This window comes from Corylus avellana, chromosome 7 (assembly GCF_965113065.1).
Source record: "Corylus avellana chromosome 7, dhCorAvel1.hap1.2, whole genome shotgun sequence".
Taxonomy (NCBI): domain Eukaryota; kingdom Viridiplantae; phylum Streptophyta; class Magnoliopsida; order Fagales; family Betulaceae; genus Corylus; species Corylus avellana.
The window spans coordinates 5958375-5973533 of NC_142496.1; the positions used below are offsets into that span (position 1 = coordinate 5958375).

The 15159-nt window shown below is 33.7% G+C and overlaps 1 pseudogene; it reads left to right on the forward strand.

Annotated features, from left to right (window-relative positions):
- Positions 1-4677: 4677 nt before the first annotated feature.
- LOC132185389 (wall-associated receptor kinase 2 pseudogene) lies at positions 4678-8877 on the forward strand (annotated as a pseudogene).
- Positions 8878-15159: the final 6282 nt, after the last annotated feature.

Below are 15159 nucleotides of genomic sequence, written 5' to 3' on the forward strand. Positions count from 1 at the left end.
AAGTACTTTTATTTTAATGAGAATTTTTGTTTTATTAAGATTTATTTTATCATGAGGCTAAAACTTTCAATTAAGGTTGAAGATTAAGCCTCGTTATTGATAAACATTCATGTTCTTGTCGTTTTATGTATACGATGTGATTTTTAATTAAATTGTTGTTCAAAGTCAATTCAATTGTTTGATTAATTTCATTTGATTGAATGTTATTCTTTTATTCATGCTAAATTTTATATTCGTTGTGTTTCGTCTGGGGGTACATCGAATGATTGGATTGAGACTAATATCCATTGTGATCTACAGATACAGTGGATGATTTGATCTCAATTAAATATTTGTTGTGATTCTTTTAACTGATGGATTCATCGAATGATTTAATATGCGTATTGACGACTTTTAAACAATGTATAAACTTTTTGGGTGTCTATTGTATGCATAAAATGCAAGAACATGTTGTTTGATTTGGAGAGGCGGATTCGGAAAACCTTAGTGCTTTTCCGTTAATTGTTTTTGAAATCACCTTGTTTATTTTATTTTGTACGACACAATTTGAAAATTCGGAAATAGGTTGAAATATGGTTAATTTAAATTAGAAAATTGGTTTTTGCAACATAACTCCTTGTGGTTCGATCTCGCATTTGCACACGACTCGTGCGCATGCGAGTACAATTAAATTTGAACATCATGTAGTCTCTCACTCAAGCACCGAAGTAGAATGTCGCTCCATGGCACTGACAATTGCTGAATTATTTTGGCTTTGAATGCAATTACAAGAACTCAGTATTCCCATATATTCTCCTCCAACTTGATGGTGTGACAATGCAGGTTTCCTTGCTCTCGCATCTAACCCAGTGTTCCATGCTCATACCTAGCATATCGAGGTAGATGTTCATTTTATTCGAGAGATGGTTGCTAACAAACACATTTCTATTCGATACATCTCCACCCTTGATAAAGGTGCAGACAATTTCACTAAGGGACATACAACTGTTAGATTTGAATTTTGCAAGACAAACTGAAGATCTATGCGCCCTATAGTTTGCACGCCATGGGGGGAGGTGTTAAGCACTCTCCATCTAAACCTCCAGGAATCACGCCTTGCATGATGCAACAGCTACAACACATAATCTCCCACAATCATCTCATAATCTTCCAGAATCATCTCAATGGATACTGCCTATAATAGATGAGTTCCCATATACACAAGATCTAGAACCCAACTGCTACAGCTCATAATAGAAGAACTACCATTTACAACACACTCCAATGGCTACTTCCATATGATACATAGTGTTCCTTATTTACATTCTCACAGTGTGTATTCCTCTTCTACACATACAACTGCTACTTTCCTTCTGTATATTTTCCTTTTACACATATTGTAAGGAATCATGGACTTGATTATAAATATACAACATTTTACACTGTTTTGGTCAAGTTTGCCAAAACAACTTCCCTTCTATTTTACACTTTCGTGCTCGATGGATTGGCGGAGATGAACATATAACCATGCTTTTTGAATAGTCATTATGAATCTTACTCAAACCCATTACAAAAACAAATTACTAACAAAGAAGAAGAAGATGAACATATGCTCTCTCTCTCTCTCTCTTTTTAATTAATTTTTTTAATTAATTTTTTTAGTTTCAAATTTTTTAGTTTCATATATATATATATTTAAATATATTTTTTTTATTAATAGTAACATATGTCATCATTTCTTTGGTGATGACCTGGCACACTAACGGAATTCATCAAGTGTTTTGACCGAATTTGACTACATGAAGTAAATTGTTATTTTGGCCTACCTAAGGATTTCTGAATTATTTTTTATACCACATAAAGGGATTTGCAATTTAGGGTAACCACATGGACTGATTTTGCATTTATCTCTTTAGAAAATAATATTTACCTAGAACGAGAAGAAAATTATGAGATCACCCGGAAAATACTTAGCATTTCCATTTAAAATTAGTGCATTTAATTATATATTTGATGGTCAAGGGCTGTCTACTTCGTTTTCCGGGTTGTTTGTGAATAACCATCCACTTCAATTTTTTTTTTTTTTTTTTTTTTTTTTTTTTTTTAAATTAACTTCAAAACATTCTCACTTTTTATATTACATCATTCATTTTTTACTACTATTCAAATAAAATTACAATATAATTTTTTTTTTTCGCTTTTTTATACCCATCATTAATTAATTTATTTTTTCACAAAAAGCATAAACAGTGCTAGAGAAGAGGCGAAACGGATCCTCTCCATTTCAAAATCCCTCAATTTCCTCCATTTAGTTCATTTTGAAGGGTAGTGTTGTTTAAAAATTTTAATGATGGTAATGCATTAAATGCAATACCCTTCAAAATACACTAAATGGAGGAAATTGAGGGATTTTGAAATGGAGATGATCCTTTTCCGAGAAGAGGATGGTACTGATTATAATTTATTTAATCTAAGGAATAAATAAAAATCACTTGGCAATTAGAGAAACAAATAAACGTAAAATATATAGTTAACATTTATTTGCTTTATTCTTTTTCTTTTTCGATCTTATCATAATTGAGTAGGCCTATAGCATCCCGATATTTCTCTTCTTTTATCTTGTAAATAAATTCGAGTTTTACGCTAAAATAATCTCACATAGCGAAAAAATTGTATTTATCAATACAAAACAATACCGTTAAAATACTTTTCCTTATACAAAAATACCCAAAGCTATGCCGTACAAGGCATTTATACAAATAGTCCGACTGTCTAAACTGTAGGCAAACTTCACCAGCTTGGAATCTTTGTACATCTTAATATAAATCTCTAATCATAACTGGATAATTATCTTGACTTTCTATTCTTGCAAGCACTACAAAAACTGTGAAGTAGTGAGTCAATCGATTCCCGATAATATAAATCATTGTTAAATCACACACACACACACACACACACACACACACACACATATATATATATATATATATATATATATATATCAAAGGGCCGTACAAGTTAGAAAACCACAAGAATTCGTATTATTGGATATCAATATTATACTCAGTAAGTAAGAATACTTACCATGGGTTACAAGAATGAATCATCAAAAGTAATTACTTGTTGAAACTCATTCTACTGCAATTTATCATTATCCAAAAATTTCCCAATCACTGACATTCTCTCTCTCTCGCCCAAACTCTCTTTCTCACCTTCTCTCCCTCAATCTCCTTCTCTGATGCATCTGATTCTCAATCTCTCTATGGGGTTATAAAGGAAAATAAAAATAAATATATTGATAGTGGGTAGAGAGCTTTATGTGTGTGAGAGGATGAAGGTTAAAAGAAAGAAAATCAAGAAGGTGGGGAAAGTAGGAAAAAGAAAATATAAGTTAGGTATTTTACCTAGTGAAAAAGTACAACTCTTTACTTTAACTATTATTTTTTTACTATACACTCTAATAGATTCTCTATTTCATTCTCTACTTGATTTAAAATACTATTTCTCATTCTTTTTTTTATTATTATTATATTACTGCCAACACTTATTTAAAGGGAAAAACGAACACTTATATCAAAATCATTCATAAAAACAAAAATAAACACATATGAGGAACATTCATCTCACATGCCGGTACTAATTCTTAAAATTAATAACATAAATAAATTTTTTCATCCAACTGCAATTGATTTGTTTCCATCCATGTGTTTCTATGCATTCAATTTTTTCATCCCACTACAATTGATTTGTTTCCATGAACTAAATTTTTTCAGCATTTAATTTTTTTCATCCAACTGTGTGAAGAAATTCTGTGAGCAAGCGAAATAAATTTTGTTGGGTGAAAATAGGTAAATAAAGAAACAATAAACAAAAGAAAATTAAACAATATTTTATTAATCTGGTGTGGTACAATGAATAGCTCCAAATTGCTAAAAAAAGAACAATAATAGCGAAATGTAACTAATATTACTCTTTTAGCTAAGCAATTGGAGACGCTCTAAGGAAAGAATAAGTGGGTTATGCTCCAATTTAATAAACCAAATCTAATAAAATCCTAACTTCCATTAATAATCTTAAACCAATGAATTCCTCATTAAATCACGACTATTATAATCATACTCCAAATTATAATAATCAATTATCATATCTCTTAAATCTCCCAATAAAATAATCAAGATATAATCTCTCATATAAAATCAAACATCATGATCTAATAACCTCAAATCCATATTCATTCCTTTAATATTCATAAAATCTAATAAATTTCCTTAAGAATAAATATCATTACCTAATATCATCAAATAAATCTCCAAAATAAAACTTTTAAAATCTGGGGATATAATAACCTTAAATCAATATTCATTCCTATAATATTCATAAGATCTAATAAATTCCTCAAAAATAAATATCATTATCTAATATGAATAATATATCATTAAATAAATATCTATAAAATAAGACTTTTAAAATCAGGGGCGCTACAAGGCCCTACTCTCGTGGTGGTTTAAGGCTTTTGGGGAAAATCATGAGTAATATTACAAACATTAAACGTCACCAATTAACGACATATTACATCAAGCTCTCTGAAGTGCGCTCTGCAGAGATACTTGCCTAGCTTCTTTCCTAAAGGGATCGAAGGAGGCCATTCAAGGTTTTCCAGGCACAAAGAAATTTTACAGAAAGAGTAGAAGGCAAGTGATGGGCATGCATGGAATACTTGTGCAACAACAACGGCTACTTGAGGCCATAATTTTAGCAGCATTAGCTGCATCAGCATCAGCAGCAGAACCCACCAATTCAAGCTGCATCAGAACATGTGGATCGCTTCAAATCCCCTACCCATTTGGAACAACCGAAGGCTGTTACCTCGATCCAGCTTTTCTCATCACTTGTCATGACTCAACACCATTTCTGCGCCGCGGCCATATAAAAGTCCTAAACATATCATTGGATGGTGAACTGCGAGTCACAACCCCCATTGGCCATGATTGCCCCAACAACGAAACCACCTCCAGCTATAATTACGAGCTCAGTCTGCTAACGTTTTCTGTCTCATATACGAGGAACAAGTTCACTGCACTCGGTTGCGACACTTATGCAATTATTAGAGGTACATTGGAAAAGCAGAATTTTGCGACTGGATGCATATCAGTCTGTTCCAAAATTGACAGTGTGGTTAACGGGTCTTGCTCTGGGATTGGCTGTTGCCAAACTTCTATTCCACATGGAATGAAGAATTTTCGTGTGGTCCTCAGGAGCTTCAACCACCACTCCAAAGTAGGCGACTTCAATCCATGTAGTTTCGGTTTTATAGCAGAAGAAAAAGCATACAACTTTTCTTCCTTGGATCTTATAAATTTCCAGAACAGAAAGACTCTTCCGCTTGTGCTTGATTGGGCAGTTGGGAAGGAGACATGCCCAGATGCTCAGAAAAATTCGACAACCTATGCATGTAATGCAGAGCATAGTGAATGTGAGAATTCCCCCAACGGTCCTGGGTATCGTTGCATATGTCGGTCAGGTTATGAAGGGAACCCATATCTCTCTAATGATTGCAAAGGTAATGATATATTGTTTTTTTTTTTTTTTTTTTTTTTTTTTTTCCTTCTTTTATTTTTTCTTTTCTTTATATTGCGTAGTGATATACGAATGACTTACGAATTGATGATGATGAGGAATATAAATTTTGAAAATATGATGCTTAGAGAAAGATAAATTTTCAAAAATATATCATTAGAAATTGACAAATCTTCAAATCTATGAAACGTTGGAGCTACAAAGAATAAAAAATTGAAGAAAAAAATCTTAAAAATAACATTTAAATAAAATAATGAAAGCAGATCCTTAATTTGAAGAGCCAAACGTAGGTGATTTGGAAAAGTAAATAATTAAAATAAAGATCTGTGATTTTTTTTAGCTAAAATAGGAAATAAATTTAAGGAGACGGATGAGAATGCTACTAGCTAGTTTGTCCCAAAGGAAATAGAAAGAAATGGTTAGTACTTAGTACAATATAGGAGGACAAAATGATCTTTTTAATTTTTTTAAGACCATTTTACTCTTTTATTTTACTAAATTGGTGCCTCTCAATTTCCTTTAAAATCGAGAGGATCGCATTCCCTAGTTTGTGGGGGTGAATTTTCATTTGAACAAGAATATTACAAGTTCCTTTATATAACTACTATATTAATGTATTGTGTTTCAGATATTAATGAGTGCGAAATTTCAAATCCCTGCAATACGACTTGCACCAACATTCCGGGGAGTTTCAAGTGTGATTGTCCCAAGGGCTACGAAGGTGATGGGATGAAAAATGGAACAGGGTGCCGTCTTATAGTCACCCGCTATAGGAGTATCCCTCTTTTACTCGGTAAGTATATATAAATATATAAGAATTGTATTATAATTTTTTGGGAGCAGTTATTTTTTAAAATAAAAAATAAAAAATTTATTCCATGAAGGGATTTAGTTTCCCGATATCCAAAAATAGGTCATCCATTCTTTTGCCATTTGAAAGTCCTAGACACTACTTTTGCTTATGCGGAGAAAAGAACTTTTTAAATAAAAATAACAAATGTCAATCCGGGCCATTTTAGGTAATATTAGGATTTAGTCATTTTTCACTCAATTCTTCCATTGCATTTTCAATAGATTTCCTAATAAAAGCCATTTGAAATATCAACTATACATTATAAAATTCTTGGAAAAACGTCACTTAATTCTGTGAATTTTAATTATTTTTGCAATTACTCTTCCTAAAATTCAAAAACTTTTGATTTAATGTATCAAACTTTAATAAATTTGCCATGTCACTCCTCCCATTAGGGTTTAAAGTCATATTGGAGTGATATGCCTACCGCTGTAAACTTTATAAATTTACAAACCTATCTTAAAAAAGTGAGTTTGTTGGTGGCCCACAGCTTGCCGCATAACCCGGTCACAAGGTGGGTCTGGTGACCCATTGACCATTTCTCTTTCTTTTCTTTTCTTTCTTTTTTATCTTTTTTATTTTTTTTAAGAAAGGGTATTTTGAAAATTTTCAAGGCTTCCATTAGGATTTAACAAAAAATTATAATGATGGGTGAGATTGTAAATTTTTAAACGTTGAATACACTAAATTGATTATTTATTTATTTATTTTATACCTTTGAGAGGTGATTGAAAAGGTGATAAAAATTTGGAAGGCTTAAATGAAGTTTTCTTAAAAATGTTTTAAAAAATTGAAACAAAAAGGTGAAGCTAAAAATTGAGGGTGGAGGAGGTTGTTGGTTGTTGGACCACCCTAGCACCCCTTAGATGAGTGGTTCCACGACCCGTGAAACCTCTTAAGGATGGTTTGACCAACCTCACAGGAACAGAAGGTGTAAGCTCTGGGAGACGTGAACTTAATTAAGAGAAGTCTGAAGGCTGGAGTCCGTAAGATGATCAACCAATTCTCTTTAGGTTTTTGTATGATGCATCCCTCTAGTGGAAGCAGCACTCGACTAGGTCTTTAATGACTCAAATCTTGGTTTTTTTTTTTTTTTTTGAAAAAAAAAAAGAAAAAGTGTTTTAAAGACTGTAGTTGACATTTCACAAGCTTTGACATAGGCATCTTATTATCTTCAAAATGCAATATATTTGGTTCTCAACTGTTTCAATGCATCTGTTGTAACAAAGACGATGGTATTCATTTTGGTCCAAATGCATGTTTTTACATCTGTAGGTATTGGCATAGGCTTCTTAGTATTGCTCGTTGGAGCTTCTTGGATATATTGGGGATTGAAAAGAAGAAAGCTCATCAAGCTTAAGGAGAAATTTTTCAAACAAAACGGGGGCTTAATGTTACAACAACAACTCTCAAATTTCGAAGGGTCTGTAGAGCCAGCAAAAATCTTTAGTACAAAAGAGCTTAAAAAGGCCACTAACAATTACGACGAGAGTAAAATTCTTGGCCAAGGAGGCAATGGAATTGTTTTCAAAGGAGTATTACCAGGTAACAAAGCGGTTGCCATTAAGAAGTCCAAAGTTTTTGATCGTAGCCAAACTAAACAATTCATAAACGAGGTGTGTTTACTTACCCAAATCAACCATAGAAATGTGGTTAAGCTATTGGGTTGTTGTCTTGAAACAAGAGTGCCCATACTAGTTTATGAATTCATCACAAATGGGACTCTCTTTGAGCACATTCATTATAAAAGTCACTTATTCTCACTTTCATGGGAAAACCGTATGAAGATAGCAGTGGAAAGTGCAGGAGCACTCGCATACTTACACTCTGAAGCTTCTATGCCAATTATTCATAGAGATGTAAAAACTGCAAATATACTTTTAGATGATAACCTCACTGCAAAAGTGGCAGACTTTGGAGCTTCAAGGCTGATTTCTCTTGATGAAACACAAGTAAACACTTTGGTGCAGGGAACTTTCGGGTACTTAGACCCGGAGTATTTTCATAGTGGCCAACTAACAGAAAAAAGTGATGTCTACAGTTTTGGAGTTGTTGTGGCGGAGTTATTGACAGGTAGGAGGGCAATCTTGTCTGATAAGACAGAAGGTGAAAGAAATCTTGCTATGTACTTTGTTTCTTCGGTGATTGAGGATCGTCTACTTCAAATTCTTGACAATCACATTGTAAATGAGGGTAATATTGAGGAATTAAAGGAAGTGGCTAATCTTGCAAAAAAGTGCTTGAGTGTAAGAGGAGAGGATAGGCCCTCTATGAAAGAGGTGGCAATGGAGCTCGAGGGTTTGAGAAATATGAAAAAAAATCCACAGGAAAAGGTCGATCTCAAGACAGAAGAGACTAAGTACGTGGTCACTAACTCTACACAATCTTTTAGCATTGATGCTGGCACTAGCAATTCTTCTACGGTCACAACTACTGTCGCGTACGATGGCACAATTAAGGGCAGATAGTTTGCTAGTCCACAGCATACATTTTCGACATTTTGGCTGATTTCCTTCGTGGAAATATGTATGAAATTTATGGTGTCTCATGTAAGTGTAGGGGCGGACCCACCTTGCAAGGTGGGGGACCCTAGCAACTCCTAAGTTTTTAAACTTCTTCTAACTATTGCAGTTTTATACCAAGGCCCCTGCAAGGTTTTGTGTTTGGCCACCCCAAGGTTTGGTCTTGGTCACCCAAAAGTTTTTGTCTGGCAGAAGCAGCAGAGTTTAAAAACAAAATAAAATGTCATCTATCAAATTTGAAGCTATCTCAGTTTTTTATGCGACTAGATCCAAGGTTTATGAGCTACTAAGACTAGCTCATCACTAGCCATGATGAGGCCCTTGCATCAAACAGTGTGCTTCTGCTTATTCTGACAATAATGCAGTAAGATTGGCTTGAATTTGTCCATAAAAAAAAAAAAAAAAAATTTTATCGACAAGGCCAAGGTGCTCCCTCACCATGCCTATTTGACTATTTGGCGAGTGGTAGTGCTTAGCATGCAAGTTATGAGGAGAAGGTGTGCTGAGGATTGTGTTTTCAAGAAGATGAACCACATATGTTTGCTACCCTATTTCAAGATGCTATATTAATATATTCACTTAAAAGAAAAAAAGTCATTAGCGGTGATTCAAAGTTGCCCCTAATGAGTACAAAGTCGCAGCTATTTACAAATAGTGACGACATGAGGCCGCTATTTGGTGGCCAATACTAATCCGCCACTAATGCTAAATAGCGGCGACAACTAGGGTCGCCGCTAATGAACTTTTTTTTTTTCTTTTTCATCGCAAAAATAGTTTGACATGGGTCTTGGGTCACCGCTAATGAGGGGTCTTTAGGTTGCTGCTATTTAAAAGATCATTAGCGGTGACCACAGAGTCGCCGCTAATGACCCCTCATTAGCGGTGACCATAGAGTCACCGCTAATGACCCCTCATTAGCGGCGATTTTAAGGTCGCCGCTATTTAAATGAGAAAAAAAAAAAAAATTATTAGCAGCGAAATTGAGGTCGCCACTATTTAAAACATCATTAGCGGCGACCTTGAGGTCGGCACTATTTAAATAAAAAATAAAAAAATCATTAGTGACAACTTTGCGGTTGCTGCTAATGAATTTTTTTAAAAAAATTATAATTATAATAATTATATCTTTTTTTAATATAATAATTATAATAATAATTTTTTGACTATTCAACATAACCTAAACCAACTTTTCTGTCTAATTAAGAGTTAGCCAATTCGGTGTTAAAAATGCATTAAAACAAAGTACTCAAACAAAGATGACATACAAAGTAACATGGATATTTGGTTATCACATAACACGTACATGCATTTGAGGCACAAAGCACACAAGTGGTGGCACCCAATGCTTGGCCATGTTAAGATATCGCTTTTTGTGTCATAGATAAAGTATATTCTCCTATGATATATTTTCTCCTTTAAAAAAAAAAAAAAAAAAAATGGTGCCAGGCAAGGAGTCAAGAAGGACGAGCTTGACATTGAAGCCTTCCATAAAGCTCAGAAGACTCAAAAAATTTACAACATTTCATACCAGAAACAGACAAATAACTAACTATATACAGAGCAATGTGTTGGGATTAGAGCTTTGCAAGTGGAAATGAACCGAGTAATTTCATATAATTGAACAATGTACAGAGCAGCATCACCAACCAAAATGAATCAGAAATATGCACAACTTCATGCAATAGCAATTAACAAAGAAGAATATCTTTTATTTCCCTTTCAAGCTGAGCAACAAGGAGAATTAAATTTATGAATCCAAGAAAAAACCTGCCTCACTGTTTTTCATTTGCAAAAGTGAGGAGATTCAAGCCCAAACCACAACTTAAATTGAAAACTTTACGCTTAAATAAGTAAAAAAAACCATCCAATTTTCAACAAATAAAATTAGCCTATTGAGTAGCAGTGCTTTCGACAAAGAAGTTTATTTACTGCAGAGTTCAGTAAATGTAGTAAGTCCACACCTTAGTGACAGGAGAATATTGTGCTCTTGAATGCATGAGCTGAGAATCACAGAGAATGCATAGTAGATGAAAAAAGTGTCTGGAAAAGAACAGAAAAAACAAATCAAACAAGGAAGTTATATAAGTTGAAGGTATAGGAAATTTCCCAAGCACCCAACCAATTCACCAGCACCACCAAACTCCCAGCAGCCCCCTTCACAGCTATTGGGAAAATCTGGGAGAGAACAAGTTACATATAAACCCAATGATTTCTCTGCTCTCTTTTTTGGTATCCAAGAGGATAAAGTAGAAGAAACGGGAACACTATAGAGTCCTAAGTTGTCTAAGATTTGCACAAATTCACTTTGAAATGTTGAAAGTTACCTCAGACATGATCAACCAAGTGACTGATCCCAATCCAATAGAGGAAGATGCTATGTAAATCTGATTTCAATAGAACAAAAGAAAAAATAAAAATCCATCTTGAATTTGAATTTGAATTTTTACAACAAAACTTTGTAGTTATCATAGTTAATTTACCAGCACTCCAGCAACAGCAAATACTGGTACCCACTCCAGCAACAAGCTGTGGCTCTGATTCATTTATAACTTAATTATAAAAAAATAAAAAAAACAAATAAAAAAACCCTCGGCCTTAATTACCATAATAAAACACAAACACTAAGAAAATCAAGAAAAGAAAAGAAGTGAACTATATTTTGATAGAAACAGACATGTAGTTTGGCAGAAAACGACAACCATATGCTTGCCATAAGAAGGGATAGATCATAGAAAGTTTAGCATATTGATAGTTATACTCTCGCAAGACATTATTTTTAAATCACCAAACAAATATAATCAAAAGCCAAACACTCCAATTCACACAAATATAATCAAAAGCCAAACACTCCAATTCACATTCTACTCATCATTATAACTCCATGCAAGCCTCCCGCTCGCTACATTTCACAGTACTTCCACCAACAAGTGAGAGACAATAGGATTGAAATAACTTATCATCAATAGAGTCCTTTAGTGCAACAGTTTCTTGCCCATCTTTCTCTCCTGCCATCCTACATACACTACAAAAAGAAAATAGTGTTATATACTTGTATTAAATGGAATTAACTTCCACCAACAAGTGAATGACAATGGGATTGAAATAACTTACCCATTATTATTTGAGTCTTTTAGCGCCACAACTCTTTGCACATCTTCCACTAATGCCATCCTGTATACACTTAAAATGAAATATTGTTATATAAGATTACTCTCTTGCATTGTTTACTCAACTTGATAAACATGTCAAGAGAGGTTCACTAACTCAAAGTTCTTAAACAAAAAACTAGTCGAAGTTCTTACCTTCTAACACAAACTAAATTTGTTATAATCTTTATAATATTAAAACAACTTCTTCAACAAAGTACAACAAAAGCTCCCTCCAAAGTTCTTAAACATTCAAACTATTTAAAGTTCTTACCCTCTAATACAAGTCAAATTTGTGCCAAATCTTAATAATATTAAAACAAAGTCTTAAACAAAATACAACAAGAGCTCCTTCAGACGTTGCTTTTGCTTGCTTCAGATCCATAAGAGCCCCCTCCAGGCCTAGGAATAATAGAATTCATATCATAATCAATGATCTTTCTAACAATTACTTGATATGTGTGTAAAATAAAAAAATAAAAAAATAAAAAAAATTAATAATTGATAGGCAAGATTCTCTTACCTTCCTAGATGTTTTAGTAGCCTTTTTCATTTGTGCCTGCATAGCAGCTTTAGATGCTTTTGATTCCATAATTTCTGCCTGAAATGCAGCTTTTGCATCCTGCATAGCAGCTTTAGCTTCCTGCATTTCTTCTTCTGCGGCTTGCACTTTTGACTCCATAGCTGCTTGTGCTTCCTGCATTTCAGCTAGTTTCTTTTCGGTGTCTAACTGTTTAGTCAAACATTCATCATGGTTGTGTTGGTTGTGTGCTGATGAGGAGTTTGACCAGGTAGGTATGGCACCACAACCTTTTCCTCTAACATGTCCTAAGCGGTGTCCACCTAGCACCTTTAAGACAATGTCTTCTTGGCTGGCATTAGCGTTGTCAAAGTTTGCTGCTAATGATTCCATTTCATTCTACACAAGCCATGCAAGTTCATTAGACATATTTATCATGAGTACCAATTTCATTCACTTATATATTTACTCTCAGCATAGTCACTCACAAATTTTCCATCCTTGTTTGTGTGCATGTCCTTGTATATTTCTATGGGGTTGGGTATGGCCTTAATAATTTTTGCCTGCACGTAATACACATAATTAACTGTTACACTGAAGGACATTACTATAAAAGCTTAACACTATATATTCTTACCTTCTTGTGAATAACATTGACGAACGTCGAGCTGCCAATGGTATGATTTGTTTCCATCTGTGCTCTATTATTCTTATTTCGGTCAAATTTGTCTTGCAAAAATTCAATCAAAAAACATATTCATTTTATTTTTTATAGCTGAATACAAATCTTAGAAATAATAATTGACTATTTATTTGAATAAGATGCATTTAACTTCCACAAGGCGGTTTCGAATGAATCACATATAGCAAGCCATTGTTCTGGAGAAAGTCCATCTAGAACATTGGCCATCGCCTCGACTTCAGCATTGGCCACCCCTACTAAATCCTGGCTGTTCACATTTTGGAAATAAATTTTGTATTTCTTGGGGTGCAATTTGGAGTGATGCCTCTTATAGGCCAGATTTAATTGATGCTCTAAGGCATCCTTGTGCTTCTTTAGCTCAATATCCAAAACGAACTTACCCTGAGACATAGTAATTACGAAAATAATGGTCAAAATTTTGTCACATTATTTGTAGCAAGTGACATAATACACATACACAATGAGATTTATACCTTCACACGTTCTTCCAAACTCTTCACCATTGGATCTGGGACCTCGCTCCAACTCTAATAATTGAGGTTGCAATGATCAAAGACAATCGTAGAAATTATCCTCGACCACGCCTAGGCTTTTCATCCACAGGTACTTTACATTTATCATCCTATTCCAAAGTGATCGGACCATCCTTATTTATCATAGCATTAACACAATTCCATCTTGAAGTGTTGCATGTTGGACATTGTACTTTATCAGCATGTTATTTCCAGAAAAGGACACAATCATGAAGATGAAGATGTGGAGGGTTACGCACGAGGTAAAATTTTGGGAATATAAGAGATTATGTTAATTTACTGTAGCCGTATGATGTGGAGTGAGGGCTAATGTGTAATCTTATCTAGCGTCGTAAAATGATGTGAAAAAATTTAATTGTCTTTTTTGAAAGTCATAAATTAAAAATAACACGTGTGCGTTTTATTGTGCATAACGTGGCAAAGTGACAGATTTTGTTAAGTTACTTAACGAAAATTGATTTCAGGGAGTAAACTATTATTCTAGCATATCGTGAGGACCTATATATTATTTTCTATACCACGTGGAATGATTTACAATTTAGGCCAGCAACAGAGACCTATAAATTATTTTTTATACCACATGAAATGATTTGTAACTTAGGCACACCACAAGAACCAATTTTGCATTTATCCCTATATATATGGTTATCAAGTTTTTAAACGCTCTAACGCAATTTCAAATATACCTTCACATGTGAAAAAACAAAAAAAAAAAAAAACCTCGGAAAAGACTAGAAAATACTTCTAAGTCAATTGACATCCATTTAAGACCAATAGCCCACTCAGATACTAAGAGTCTGTTTGGGTTTCCAATTTGAAAATGTGTGATTTAAAAACTTGATTTTTAAAAATATAGTTAAACATTTTGCAAAATCACGTTTTGGCCTTTAAAATTGCAATTTAGTCTTTAAAATTGTACGTTTTCAAAAAAGAACTTATTTACCGGCAATAGGTTCTGCGTTTTCAAATTGCAATTTTTTAAAACGTAATCCCAAACTATCTACTTTCTGTGATTTGGTTTAAAATCGCACTTTTTTCTCTATGAAATTGCAATGCCACACGTAACCTAACACTTAGCTAAAAGGTCACACTTGTTTTATGAAATTGGGAGTTGAACTTAATTTTTTTTTTTTAATTTCAAAAAACTTATATAAATGGATCAAGGGTTGATCGATGTGACACGTTTATTAAACGAGTTGACCCATTTAAGAAAAATCCAAGCCCTTAAACTACTTGTCATGTTCGTGGGTTGCAGATTAAATTGCCGAACCTAATTGAGACTATTTATTTCTAGGTCAATATTTGAAATTGGTAAATATTAGGCGC